Source organism: Scyliorhinus canicula, chromosome 14 (genome assembly GCF_902713615.1).
Source record: "Scyliorhinus canicula chromosome 14, sScyCan1.1, whole genome shotgun sequence".
NCBI lineage: Eukaryota > Metazoa > Chordata > Chondrichthyes > Carcharhiniformes > Scyliorhinidae > Scyliorhinus > Scyliorhinus canicula.
In genome coordinates, this window is record NC_052159.1 from 144,070,438 (window position 1) to 144,084,800 (window position 14,363).

A 14,363-nucleotide genomic window follows, 5' to 3' on the forward strand; every position below is an offset into this window, starting at 1 on the left:
TTGCAATATTACCGGAGTGAATCATTTCATTAGCACGGATGTTGTATCAAGTGAGGTACCTTTGCTTCTGAGCAGACCGTCGATGAAGAAAGCACACATGAAACTGAATATGGAACAGGATAAGGCAACAGTTTTTGGAAAGACGCTGGACTTACAATTTACACAGTCGGGACACTATTGTATTCCATTTCTGACAAATAATATTTCAAGTACAGTTGTTAAGGATGGGTTAATGGCAGTTGAAAATGGGACTTTAGCTGATAAAAGGCTTGTTGTATTTAAACTGCAGGGATGGGACGTTTCGGCGTGGCCAATTTGGCGTGGCCCATTCGGCGTGGCCCATTCGGCGTAGCCCTTTCGACGGAGGAATTTTTCGGCGGAGTAATTTTTCGGCGGCGGGACAGGCTTCAGAAAGACAGGTTAGTGCAATGAGCAGACATTTAATATCGGTCTGGGTGAAAAATACAAGACAGTAGAAGGAACATTTTTTACAACTTGCTCTCAGTTCTAGGATGCGCAGCATTTCTCTCCCGCTTTAGAGGCTGTCCCTGGTTTGCACATGAGCAGTGGGTGACTCCGGAAGGAGCAGGCGAGGTGAAGCAGACAGGCGGCCCAGTTCAGGGGGACAGCAGCCGGCGAGGTGAAGCGGACAGGTGGCCTGGTTCAGGGGGACAGCAGCCGGCGAGGTGAAGCGGACAGGCGGCCCAGTTCAGGGGGACAGCAGCCGGCGAGGTGAAGCGGACAGGCGGCCTGGTTCAGGGGAACCGCACCCCACCCCCCCCCCCCCCCCCCCCCCCCCCCACCCCCAAGGTTTAAAAGGTTTATTCAAAACCTTGGAACCATTTCACCTTTGCTCCTGAGAGGGGAATGGGACGTTTCGGCATGGCCAATTCGGCGTTTTAATGAAGGTTTTTTAACTAGGTTTTAAAAATATTTTTAAAAGTGACGTCGAAATGTCCTGACGCCTAAACGGCCACGCCGAATCAGCCAATTATTTCCCTGATGCCGAATCGGCCACGCCGAATCAGCCAATTATTTCCCTGATGCCGAATCGGCCACGCCGAATCAGCTGCGCCAAATGGGCTATGCCGAAACGTACCAAACCCTAAAACTGCAAAGGCAATTTACACATCTGTCTCCTCGGAGGCTGAAAATTTATTAAAGGATGCAGGTGTAAGGGAAGAAGACTATACTAAGCTAATAGAACAGGTTAGTGATCGCTGTGAAGTTTGTAGGAAGTACAGAAGGACACCAGCACGACCGATAGTAACCCTACATTTGACCAGGGATTTTAACAACATTATGGCCATAGACCTTAAGATCTGGGATAAAGCCAATAATATATTTATTTTGCATTTTGTAGATTTAGCAACCAGATTTAGTCAATCAACGATTGTACGAAGTAAAGAAAAGAGAGTAATTCTGGATCAAATCGTGGAAAATGGATAGGGACAGGAATGGGCCCACTGGCAAAATTCCTTACGGACAATGGGGGAGAATTTGCTAATGGTGAGTTTAGGGATATGTGTGACAACGTGAATATCACAGTTCTGAACTGCAGAACTGCCCATTTAGTAATGGTGTGTGTGAAAGAAATCATGCGGTAATAGATGACATGCTCCGGAAAATTTTGGCAGATAGACCAAACTGCAAGCTAAATTCAGCTTTAGCATGGGCAGTACATGCAAAGACTTCATTGCAGATGGTTGGGGGCTATAATCCCTATCAATTAGTGTTTGGTAGAAATCCTAAAATTCCATCCATTTTGGATGACCAGCCTCCAGCTTGGGAAGGGACTACAATTAGCTCTGCCTTTGCTGAGCATTTAAATGCATTACATAGCAGTAGAAAAGCTTTTTTGGAAACAGAAGTCTCTGAAAGAATTCACAGAGCTTTGAGGCATAATGTACAGCCATCAAATACCCCTTTTCAGCAAGGAGACATGGTATACCAAAAGAGAGACAATTTTAATGAATGGAAAGGCCCACGAAAGATCATAGGCATAGATGACAAAATAATTATTTTGCAACATGGCAATCACACTGTTAGGGTACAGTCATCAAGGATAATGGGTACAGATTACAAATTTTCAAATTTACAGACATGACGAGGAACCAGAGTCATCTGGTAAGCACGTTTTACAGAGCAATGAGGACCAGTTAACTGATATAGACAGGGTTTCTGTAGAGGAACACCATACTTCTGATGATTTAGTACAGGCCATTTTTCTGAAAGGACAACTGCCAAAAGTTGGTACAAAGGTGACATACTTGCCTGAAGGGTCTAGTCAATGGCAAGATGCAACTGTTATTAGTAGAGCAGGGAAGGCCACTGGAAAGTATAAACATTGGTTGAATGTACAGCATTCAAGGGAGGGAGTCAAGACAATGGATTGGGAACACGAAAGTACCGGATAGGGACAAAGAGCTCCATCCCACAGATGGATTTGCATGGAAAAGGTTCTTCTGGATGGAACTTATAAGGCAAAGGCCAGGCTTGTGGCAAGGGTATTTGAAGAAAACTTAGAAGATCAGGGTTTAAGGGTAGATTCACCTACAGCAGGAAAGGTTATTTTAAAGATCTTCTTGGCTCTATTAGCCACAAAGGCATGGGAATGCAGATCTATAGATATAATCGCTGCCTACTTTCAGGGGCATCAACTCCATTGTAAGGCTGCTATTTCCTCATTGCAACTTACTGTTGCACCTATTTTTGTGTCATCTGCAAATTTGGCTATAGAACCTTCTCTCGCTGTATCCAAGTCGTTAATATAGATTGTAGATAGCTTGGGCCCAAAGACCGAACCCTGTGGTACTCCACTAGCTACATCTTGCCATCCAGAAAAAGACCCATTTATCCCGATTCTCTGTCTCCTGTCCAACAGCCAGTCTTATATCCAAACTAATAAATTACCCCTAATCAAAGTAATCTAACCTTCTGTGCGGCCTTCCAGAAGTCCAGATATATTACATCTACAGGATTCTCATTATCCACTTTGCTTGTTACATCTTCGAAGAGCTCTAGCTAATTAGTCAAGCATGATTTGCCCTTCATAAAACCATTCTAACTGTGATGGATAGTGCTTTCGCTTTCCAAATGTCCTGATGTTACATCCTTGATAATTGATTCCAACAATTTTCCAACAACAGATGTTAAACTAACTGGTCTGTAATTTCCCACATTCTGCCTCCCTCCCTTTTTCAATAAGGGCGTTACTTTAGCATTTTTCCAATCCACTGGAACCTTTCCTGTGTCCAGGGAATTTTGGAATATTATAACCAATGGATCCACTATCTCTGCTGCCATTTCCTTTAACACTCTATGGTGTATGCCATCAGGCCCTGGGGACTTGTCTGCCCTCAATCCCAAGAATTTGTAGAGTACTGTTTCCCTATTGATGCTGATTGTTCCAAGTTCCACCCTTTCTCTTACCTCTGAAATACCCATTCCTATAGGAATGGTATTAGTGTTCTCCACCGTGAAAACTGAGGCAAAGTATTGATTTAGATCTTGGCCATTTCTGTGTTCCTCACTATCAACTCACCGATTTCATCTTCCAAGGGACCAGCATTCACCTTAGCGACTCTCTTCGCTATTCTGTACCAGTAGAGGCTTTTGCTATCCTTTTTGAGATATCTGTGCTAGTGTTTTTTCGTAATTTACCTTCGCTCTTTTTGTTACTTTTTTTAAGCATCCCTTTGTTTATGTTTGAAAGTTTCCCAATCTTCCAGCCTGCCACTAGCCTTTGAAATATGATAAACCTTATTTTTTGTCTTTATACTGTCCTTGACCTCCTTGTTTAGCCATGGATGTTTCTTTTCCCCTCTTTCTTTCTTTCCCACTGGGATGTACTTTGGTTGTGAGGAATTGAATATCTCCTAAAACAACTGCCACTGCTCATCAGCTGTCCTACTTTTTAGCCTTCCTGCCCACTCAGGCCAAAACTGTCCTCATGCCTATGTAATTTCCTTTGTTTAATTCCAGAACACGAGTGTGGCACTCCACTTTCTCCCCCCAAACTGAATCCTGAATTCTGCCATACTATGGTCATTACTCGCTAGCGGAACCTTATCTATGAGGTCATTAATTAATCCATCCTCATTACAGAATACCAAATTGAGAGTACCCTCCTCCCATGTTTGGTTCCCCAACATACTGTTCCAGGAAACAATCTCAAACGCATTCAATGAACTCTGCCTCCAGGCCACCCTTGCCAATTTGAATCCTCCAGCCTGGTGCATATTAAAATCACCCATTATTATTGCCGTACCTTTCATCTTGCAAGCCCTCAGTATTTCCTGGTTTAAACTGTGCCCCACTGTTGAACTACTGTTTGGGGACCCATAGATTACTCCTACCAAGGACTTCTTCCCTTTGTTATTTCGTATTTCTACCCAGAAATCTGCGTGGAAAAGCAAGTATGCCATTGAGATGTGGGATGGATTGAGAGCTGTACGTTTTTCCTTTCTTGTTGTTTAATTGGGCACAGAGATAGTAAGTAAGGGCATGGTGTTTATTGTATTGAATAGCATTTCTTAATGGGTAATTGTAAGCTATTTTTGGGTGTGTTGTTAAAAAGTTTAATTCTGTATTAATTATAAAGTTTTATTTTAAAATACCAACAACCTATTTCTTCGTGCAATCACTCCTGGAGTGAAGTCCTCTTTCCGCATAGTCTTACAAGTAAAGTATTGGAGTTTTGTCCAGTATTCTAACCACTGTTGGGGTCTGGTCTGCGATCGTAATAATTTTGCTTTAGGAGTTTATCACTTTGGAAATGGCCACGACTCAACAAAGCTCTGCCAGAAATAAAGATGTGCTTTTGTCTTTTCCTGCTTGGAAATTTCATTTTAAATGTGATTTCACCTTTTGATTTCTCTTGGTTTGCGCTCCAACTTGTACAAATGTCTACCAGACAAAGCTTTTTAGAGTTTCCTCCAAATCAGGTTCAAGTCTCTTTCGCAGATTTGATTTCATTCATTAGTCTCCCATCTCCCAGTCCCTTTGACCACCTCCCCCGTTCTCCACACCTCTAAGAATTCCGTGTTCCTCCAGCTCTTGGCTCTTGTGCACTCCCACTTCTTCTGCTAGTGGTTGTGTGTTGAGCTAACCAGGTCCAGCGCTCTGACATTCTCTCCCCAAACCTTTTTGCATGCCCTCCTGTCTCCCCCACTCCTTGAAGATGTTGCTGAGAACTATCTTGATGCAAATGTTTGGTCATCTATTATGCTGGCTTTGATTTGTGATCGTAATGATGACAAAGCTGACACCACTCAATATCATTACCCTGCCAAACTGTCAGCAATCTCTGAAGTTTGGGCATGCCCAGTTAAATGCAGAAATCCAGAAGTTGCCTCGATGTTTCCCTGCTCCTCCACAGGGTGTGCTGTTGGAGTCACTAGCTGGCAAATTTTAGAAATCACAGAACTGGTGAAAATGTTTCCCTTTATGTTGTAACCTTGCTGTTGAAAACAAGCCATTCAAAAAGTTATACCTTAGGGGCAGCACGTGGAGCAGTGGTTAGCACTGGGACTACAGCGCTGAACCCCAGCCCTGGGTCACTGTCTGTGTGGAGTTTGCACATTCTTCCCGTGTCTTCGTGGGTTTCACCCCCACAACCCAAAAGATGTGCAGATTAGGTGGATTGGCCACGCTAAATTGCCCCTCAATTGGAAACAAAAATAATTGGGTACTCTAAATTTATTTTTAAAAAGTTATACCTTGTTAAGCAGGTGTAACAGGGTTTGTAACTGTGTACTAAGCCCGTAATGACAGCTGAACGACATCTCTCAATGTATGGTGATTTGTATTGTTGCAATGGGAGGGAGGGATGCACAAGATTCCAGAGTTGGAGGAATGAAGAATTCTCAGAGATGTGTAGAACTGGAGGAGGTTACAGAGATTGGGAAAGGTGACATCATGGAATTAAATCAAATCCAGGGAAGAATCTGCTGATTTAAATGAAATGTTTAAACATGATGCCTGGTAGATTTCTCAGATAATTTTATGTTTGGGTAATGTCAAGGTTAACATGATGACAAAAATTTGATATGTTTAAAAAAACAACATATGTTTGCTTCTAATGTGTATATCCCAATCTTTATTTTGCTCTCTGCAATATTTTTAAAAAGTACTTCTTTTTTTTCTTTAATAAATTTAGAATACCCAATTATTTTTTTTCCCAATTAAGGGGCAATGTAGCGTGGCCAATCCACCTAACCTGCACATCTTTGGGTTGTGGGGGTGAAACCCACGCAGACACGGGGAGAATGCGGAAACTCCTCATGGTTAGTGACCCAGGGCCGGGATTCGAACCCAGGTCCTCAGCGGCGTGAGGCAGCAGGGCTAACCACTGTGCCACCGTGCTGCCCCACTTCACTTCTTTTGTGGTCTGTGAGAATTCTTAAAAAGCATTGGTTGCCTACCCAGCTTGACGCCAGCACTGTGGCAGGGTGTCTGGAGAACCCCTCAGATTCAAATTAATGTTGGGAAAGGGGAAAGCCAGAGATGGCTGGATCTTCCTGAGCAGTTTCCTTCGAAGTTAGCAGCGAGGTGGGCATGCGTAGCTCAGGACTCAGGTTGGCACCCTGAGTTGTCTTGCTGGCAACTGGGCTCCTGCTTTGGGCCTAATTGGGAAAGGTCTCCCACTAATTTGCATGATGATCAGATTTCAACATTTTATCCTCTTGGTTGTTCTTTGCGACTGAAGCTTGATGGAACCATCAATTCAGCGAACACGTGTAGTTGGATCTGAACAGAGGCTTTAATACATTTACAATAGAGCCAGCCTATTCGTCGTTGAACTTCAGGTGAAAAGGCAGGCTGGCTCTAAGGCATTGATCTTTATACATCGGTCCCAGGGGGAGGAGTCCTCGGCGGAGCGAAGGGAGGAGCCCAGTACAAAATCTCGCGTACTCCCAGAGCGACTCCCCCTGGTGGTCGGATAGTGCAACTGCATTTACAATGGGTAGATAACGAACATATATACATGGAGTAATATTGGCAACTATATACAGTGTGAATCACATTCACCACACAGCTATACCGATCTTTAACTCTAATTTTCTCATGCAATGCATCAGTGACTACGTATCGAAAATACTTCACTGCCTGTATACAGCTGAAGTCATGAGAAGTGCTATGGAAATGCAGGCCTTTCATTCATTTTGTTTTTACTAGTTGAAGCCCATGGCACCATGCCTTCATTAATTATTAATGATTTTATGAGGTAAAAGCCTTGTGGTGTCTCTTGCACAAAAGAGCTTCCCCTGATCCTTTACTATCAATCTGTTTTGTGCCTTTCCAGATTCCAATTTTGTTTATTTTTTCATTCATGGGATGTGGGCGTCGCTGGGCAGGCCAGCATTTAATGCCCTTCCCCAATTGGTGTCGCTGAGCTTCCTTCCTGAACCGCTGCAGTTCAATGCCTCCCTCTTGACACAGTTTCTCCCACCAGAGCACACACTTTCACTATTCTTCCCAGTAAGAAGTCTTACAACACCAGGTTAAAGTCCAACAGGTTTGTTTCAAACACGAGCTTTCGGAGCACGGCTCCTTCTTCAGGTGAATGGAAAGGCTTGTTCCAGAAATGTTTATATAGACACAGTCAGAGATGCCCCGGAATGCGAGCACCTGCAGGCAATCAAATCATCAAAGATGCAGAGAGAGAGGTAACTCCAGGTTAAAGAGGTGTGAATTGTCCCAAGCCAGTTCAGTCGGTAGGCCTCTGCAAGTCCAGGCTTGTTGGTGGGGGCCGAATGTAATGCGACATGAATCCCAGATCCCGGTTGAGTCCGCATTCATGCGTGCGGAACTTAGCTATAAGTTTTTGCTCAGCAATTTTGCGTTGTCGCGTCTCCTGAAGGCCTCCTTGTAGAATGCTGACCCGGAGATCAGAGGCTGAATGTCCTTGACTGCTGAAGTGTTCCCCAACTGGAAGGGAACAGTCCTGCCTGTTGATAGTCGCACGATGCCCGTTTATTCGTTGTCGCAGTGTCTGCATGGTCTCGCCAATGTACCACGCTTCGGGACATCCTTTCCTGCAGCGTATGAGGTAGACTACATTGGTCGAGTCGCACGAGTATGCGCCGCGTACCTGGTGGGTGGTGTTTCCACGTGTAATGGTGGTGTCCATGTCGATGATCTGGCATGTCTTGCAGAGATTACCCTGGCAGGGTTTTGTGGTGTTGTGGTTGCTGTTCTGAAGGCTGGGTAATTTGCTGCAAACAATGGTTTGTTTGAGGTTGCGCGGTTGTTTGAAGGCCAGTAGTGGGGGTGTGGGGATGACCTTGGCAAGATGTCCATCCTCGCTGATGATGTGTTGGAGGCTGCGAAGAAGATGTCGTAGTTTCTCCGCCCCAGGAAAGTACTGGACGACGAAGGGTACTCTGTCAGTGGTGTCCCGTGTTTGTCTTCTGAGGAGGTCGGTGCGGTTTTTTGCTGTGGCGCGGTGGAACTGTCGATCAATGAGTCGAGCGCCATATCCCGTTCGTACGAGGGCATCTTTCAGCATCTGTAGGTGTCTGTTGCGCTCCTCCTTGTCTGAGCAGATCCTGTGTATACGGAGGGCTTGTCCATAGGGGATGGCTTCTTAATGTGTTTCGGGTGAAAGCTGGAGAAGTGGAGCATCGTGAGATTATCTGTGGGCTTGCGGTAAAGCGAGGTGCTGAGGTGACCGTCCTTGATGGAGACGAGTGTGTCCAAGAATGGAACTGAATTTGGAGAATAGTCCATGGTGAGTTTGATGGTGGGATGGAACTTATTGATGTCATCGTGTAGTCGTTTCAGTGATGTCTCGCCGTGGGTCCAAAGGAAAAAAATGTCATCGATGTATCTGGTGTATAGCATCGGTTGAAAGTCCTGTGTGGTGAGGAAGTCCTGTTCAAACTTGTGCATGAAGATGTTGGCATATTGAGGTGCAAATTTGGTCCCCATGGCTGTTCCGTGCGTCTGGATGAAGAATTTGTTGTCGAAGGTGAAGACGTTGTGGTCTAGAATGAAACGGATGAGTTGCAGAATTGCGTCTGGAGATTGGCAGTTGTCGGTGTTGAGGACTGAGGCTGTTGCAGCAATGCCGTCGTCATGGGGGATGCTGGTGTAGAGTGCCGAGACATCCATTGTGACGAGGAATGTTCCTGGTTCAACTGGTCCATGGGTGCTGAGTCGTCCAGTACTTTCCTGGGGCGGAGAAACTACGACATCTTCTTCGCAGCCTCCAACACATCATCAGCGAGGATGGACATCTTGCCAAGGTCATCCCCACACCCCCACTACTGGCCTTCAAACAACCGCGCAACCTCAAACAAACCATTGTTTGCAGCAAATTACCCAGCCTTCAGAACAGCAACCACAACACCACAAAACCCTGCCAGGGTAATCTCTGCAAGACATGCCAGATCATCGACATGGACACCACCATTACACGTGGAAACACCACCCACCAGGTACGCGGCGCATACTCGTGCGACTCGACCAATGTAGTCTACCTCATACGCTGCAGGAAAGGATGTCCCGAAGCGTGGTACATTGGCGAGACCATGCAGACACTGCGACAACGAATAAACGGGCATCGTGCGACTATCAACAGGCAGGACTGTTCCCTTCCAGTTGGGGAACACTTCAGCAGTCAAGGACATTCAGCCTCTGATCTCCGGGTCAGCATTCTACAAGGAGGCCTTCAGGAGACGCGACAACGCAAAATTGCTGAGCAAAAACTTATAGCTAAGTTCCGCACGCATGAATGCGGACTCAACCGGGATCTGGGATTCATGTCGCATTACATTCGGCCCCCACCAACAAGCCTGGACTTGCAGAGGCCTACCGACTGAACTGGCTTGGGACAATTCACACCTCTTTAACCTGGAGTTACCTCTCTCTCTGCATCTTTGATGATTTGATTGCCTGCAGGTGCTCGCATTCCGGGGCATCTCTGACTGTGTCTATATAAACATTTCTGGAACAAGCCTTTCCATTCACCTGAAGAAGGAGCCGTGCTCCGAAAGCTCGTGTTTGAAACAAACCTGTTGGACTTTAACCTGGTGTTGTAAGACTTCTTACTGTGCTCACCCCAGTCCAACGCCGGCATCTCCACATCATGACTATTTTTCCCAGCATCGAGAGAAGACACTGATTTGTCCTTTTGTCCTTTATGCAAGGGGGGGGGAGGGGGGGGGGGTCCTATCTCTTTTTAGGCATGGATATATTGCTGATGAAAGATGACATTTATTGCTTATCCCTAGTTGCTAGTTTGATGCTGTGGGCAGTTGGGACCTAACCCCATTGGTGTGGGACTGGAGTCAAATATCGGTCAAACCAGGCAGGGTCATCAAAGTTGCCACCCTGAAGGAACCATTGGATCTTCATAGGACAAAGTGATGGTTTAGCCAACATTTATTGATGCCAGCATTTTATTTCCATACCCTACTGTACTATTCCTCCATGAGTTATATAACACTCCTCTGAACCCACCATAGAACATTTAATTACATCAAAGACACCGTTGAAGAACATGTTGTTAATATCGTTGTTATTGTTGAGTAGTCAGTCCTCATTTCATAGCATCGTAGAATCATAGCATTTACAGTGCAGAAGGAGGCCATTCAGCCCATCAAGTCTGCACCGGCCCTTGGAAAGGGCACCCTACTTCAGCCCCACGCCTCCCCTTTATCCCCGTAACCCAACCTAACCTTTTTGGACACTAAGGGCAATTTAGAATGGCCAATCCACCAAACCCGCACGTCTTTGGACTGTGGGAGGAAACCGGAGCACCCCCGCAGACACAGGGAGAACGTGCAGACCCCACACATGCGGTGACCAAGCCGGGAATCGAACCTGGGACCCTGGAGCCCTGAAGCAACTGTGCTAACCACCGTGATACCGTGCCACCTATCTTCTTTTTTCCTTGCCTTTACTTGAGGGCGACATGAAATGAAATGAAAATCGCTTCGGAAAAAAGGGAGAACAGGAGGAGGAATGAGAGAGAAAAAAGAAACGAGGATCTGGAAAATGAAATCTGCTGAAGAAGAGAATTTTTAAAAATAGAATACAAAGTACCTTCCCTGCTCTTTGGCAGTTCTTGCTTTCGAAACGCAAGCAGAAAGAAAGAGGAAAGAAAATAAGTAAGAGAAAACATGAAGGTTAAACAAAGAAAATGAATACCAAATGTAAACATAAGACTTAAACTCATTCCTTTGAGAGACTGCATTCATAGAATTTATCCACATGTATCCACAATTAATTATACAGGCACATCATGCCACCTTGTTTAAACTGTTTTACAATCAGACACTAACAGTCATCTGGAATAAATGATCCCGATCATGTTTTTTTTATACATGCCTAAAAACCATCTATTTTTAATCTTGATAATCTTTTCCACCGTGAATATTTTGAAAGCACATTTCATGATGGAAAGAATATTCTCACACAGTAGAACTTAATGCAAGCGATTTCGGGTCATGAAGCACCTTGGTGGGATAACTCTCAAAATTGAGAGTCGTTGATAGGATTTCTACCCCCCCTCCCCCCACCTTGCATAAAGGACATTTTGATGTGACCATCAATTCACTAGAGACACGATTGGAAGCAAACTGTGGTTTTAATAGTCATACAACTGAGCCAGCCTGCGACCAGAGGAACTGAGAGCAGGGCTTACGGCTCCAGCACTTTATACTTCCGGTAGTGGGAGGGGCCATGGGTGGAGCCAATGGTGGAGCCCTGTACAAGCTCCTCATCTCCCCCTATGGGCAGAGCCGCGCAACGGCTCACAGACAGAGTCCACAAGGACATAATACAGTGCAATGCAATACAGTGTGAAATACAATACGGTATAATTCACCACATTCACCCCCTGTAAAAAATCAAGTCCGGCGGGGGTGACGGGTCTACAAATTGAGCCGGTCCGGTGGCCGAGTCATCCTTTGGGATCGGCGGAGCACCGGGGTTGCAGCTTCTTCGAGTGGCTGGGTGGTGACGGTCGGTGCGGGTATGAGGGTGGACTCCTGGGGTGTTTCGGTCCGAGCTTCATTCCTGACCGGTGCGACGGGCGACGGGGGGGGGGGCAGGAAACCTATAGGTGCGGGGGCGCCGAGCGTGGGCAGGGAACCTATAGGCGCGGGGGCGCAGGGCGTGGGGGGTTGGGTGGGGTGTAGTGTGAGGGGTACCTTGGCGGTGGTGGTAGTGTTGGATCCTGCAGGCGCCAGGTCCCGGAGGGAAACGGTGTCCTGACGGCCGTCGGGGAATTCAATAAAAGCGTATTGGGGGTTTGAATGAAGCAGTCACACTCTCTCCACTAGCGGGTCTGTTTTGTGTGTCCGGACGTCCTTCCGGAGGAGAACCGGGCCCGGTGTCCTCAACCAGGATGGGATCGAAGCCCCCGTGGTAGCACCCTTAGAGAACACAAATAGTCGTTCGTGAGGGGTCTGGTTGGTGGCGGTGCATAGAAGGGACCTAATTGCATGGAGCACGTTGGGGAGGACCTCCTGCCAATGGGAGGTCGGGAGATTCCTGGACCAGAGGGTCCAGACCTCCGCGTTCTCCCTCTCCACCTGCCCGTTCCCCCTGGGGTTGTAGCTGGTAGTCCTGCTCGAGGCGATGCCCTTGTCGAGCAGGTACTGACGGAGCTCGTCGCTCATAAAGGACGAACCCCTGTCGCTGTGTACGTAGCTGGGGAAACCAAACAGGGTGAAGACACTGTGCAGGGCTCTGATGACTGTGTGGGAGGTCATATCAGGGCACGGGATGGCAAAGGGGAAGCGGGAGAACTCATCGATGACGTTCAGAAAGTACATATTTCGATTGGTTGAGGGGAGTGGCCCTTTGAAATCGATGCTCAGGCGTTCAAAGAGCCGGGATGCCTTTACCAGGTGGGCCTTGTCTGGTCTATAGAAGTGCAGTTTGCACTCCGCGCAGATCGGGCAATCCCTGGTGATGGCTTTTACCTCCTCGGTGGAGAAAGGCAGATTTCAGACTTTGACGTAGTGGGCGAGCCGGGTGACCCCCGGGTGGCAGAGGTCATTGTGGATAGCCTTCAGCCGGTCGTCTTGCGCGCTGGTGCATGTGCTGCGGGACAGGGCATCTGGGGGCTTGTTGAGCTTCCCTGGTCGATATATGATATCGTAATTATAGGTGGAGAGTTGGATCCTCCACCGCAAGATTTTATCATTTTTAATTTTGCCCCTTTGCGAGTTGTCAAACATGAAGGCAACCAATCTTTGGTCAGTGATGAGGGTAAACCTCCTACCTGCCTGCGAGATAGTGCCTCCAGTGCTGTACGGCTTCCACAATGGCTTGCGCTTCCTTTTCGACTGAGGAGTGTCGAAGTTCCGAAGCGGAGAGGGTTTGGGAGAAGTAGGCGATTGGTCTCCCTGCCTGATTCAGAGTGGCGGCGAGAGCGACCTCTGAGGCGTCGCTCTTCACTTGAAAGGGGACGAATTCATCCACCGCCCCGCATGGCGGCTTTGGTGATGTCCTCCTTAATGCAGTTGAAGGCTTGGCGGGCCTCAGCCGACAGTGGGAAGAGTGTGGTCTTAAATAGTGGGCGGGCTTTGTCCGCATACTGGGGGACCCACTGGGCATAATAAGAGAAAACTCCCAGGCACCCCTTGAGGGCCCTGGGACAATGAGGGAGAGGGAGTTGTAAGAGGGGGCGCATACGGTCCGGGTCGGGGCCCAGGACTCCGTTTTCCACGACATAGCCGAGGATGGCTAGTCTGGTAGTGCGGAAAACGCATTTCTCCGTATTATAGGTGAGATTGAGTTTCTGGGCGGTTTGGAGAAATCGTGGAGGTTGGCGTCGTGGTCCTGCTGATCATGGCCGCAGATGGTGACATTGTCCAAGTACGGAAACGTGGCCCGCAGCCCGTACTGGTCCACCATTCTGTCCATTGTTCGTTGGAACACCGAGACCCCATTCGTGATGCCAAAGGGGACCCGGAGGAAATGGAAGAGGCGGCCATCTGCCTCGAACGCCGTGTAGCGGCGGTCCTCCAGGCAGATTGGGAGCTGGTGGTAAGCAGACTTCAGATCCACCGTGGAGAATATGCGGTACTGGGTGATCTGATTAACCATGTCTGCAATTCTGGGGAGGGGGTACGCATCGAGGTACGTGAACCGGTTAATGGTTTGGCTATAATCAACCACCATCCGGAACTTTTCCCCGGTCTTGACGACCACCACCTGAGTTCTCCAGGGGCTATTACTGGCCTCTATGATTCCCTCATGTAGGAGCTGTTGGACCTCGGATCTGATAAATACCCTGTCCTGCAGGCTACACCACCTGCTGCAAGTGGCTACGGGTTTGCAATTCAAAGTGAGATTAGCGAAGAGTGGAGGGGGGTCGATCTTTAGTGTCGCTAGACTGCAGA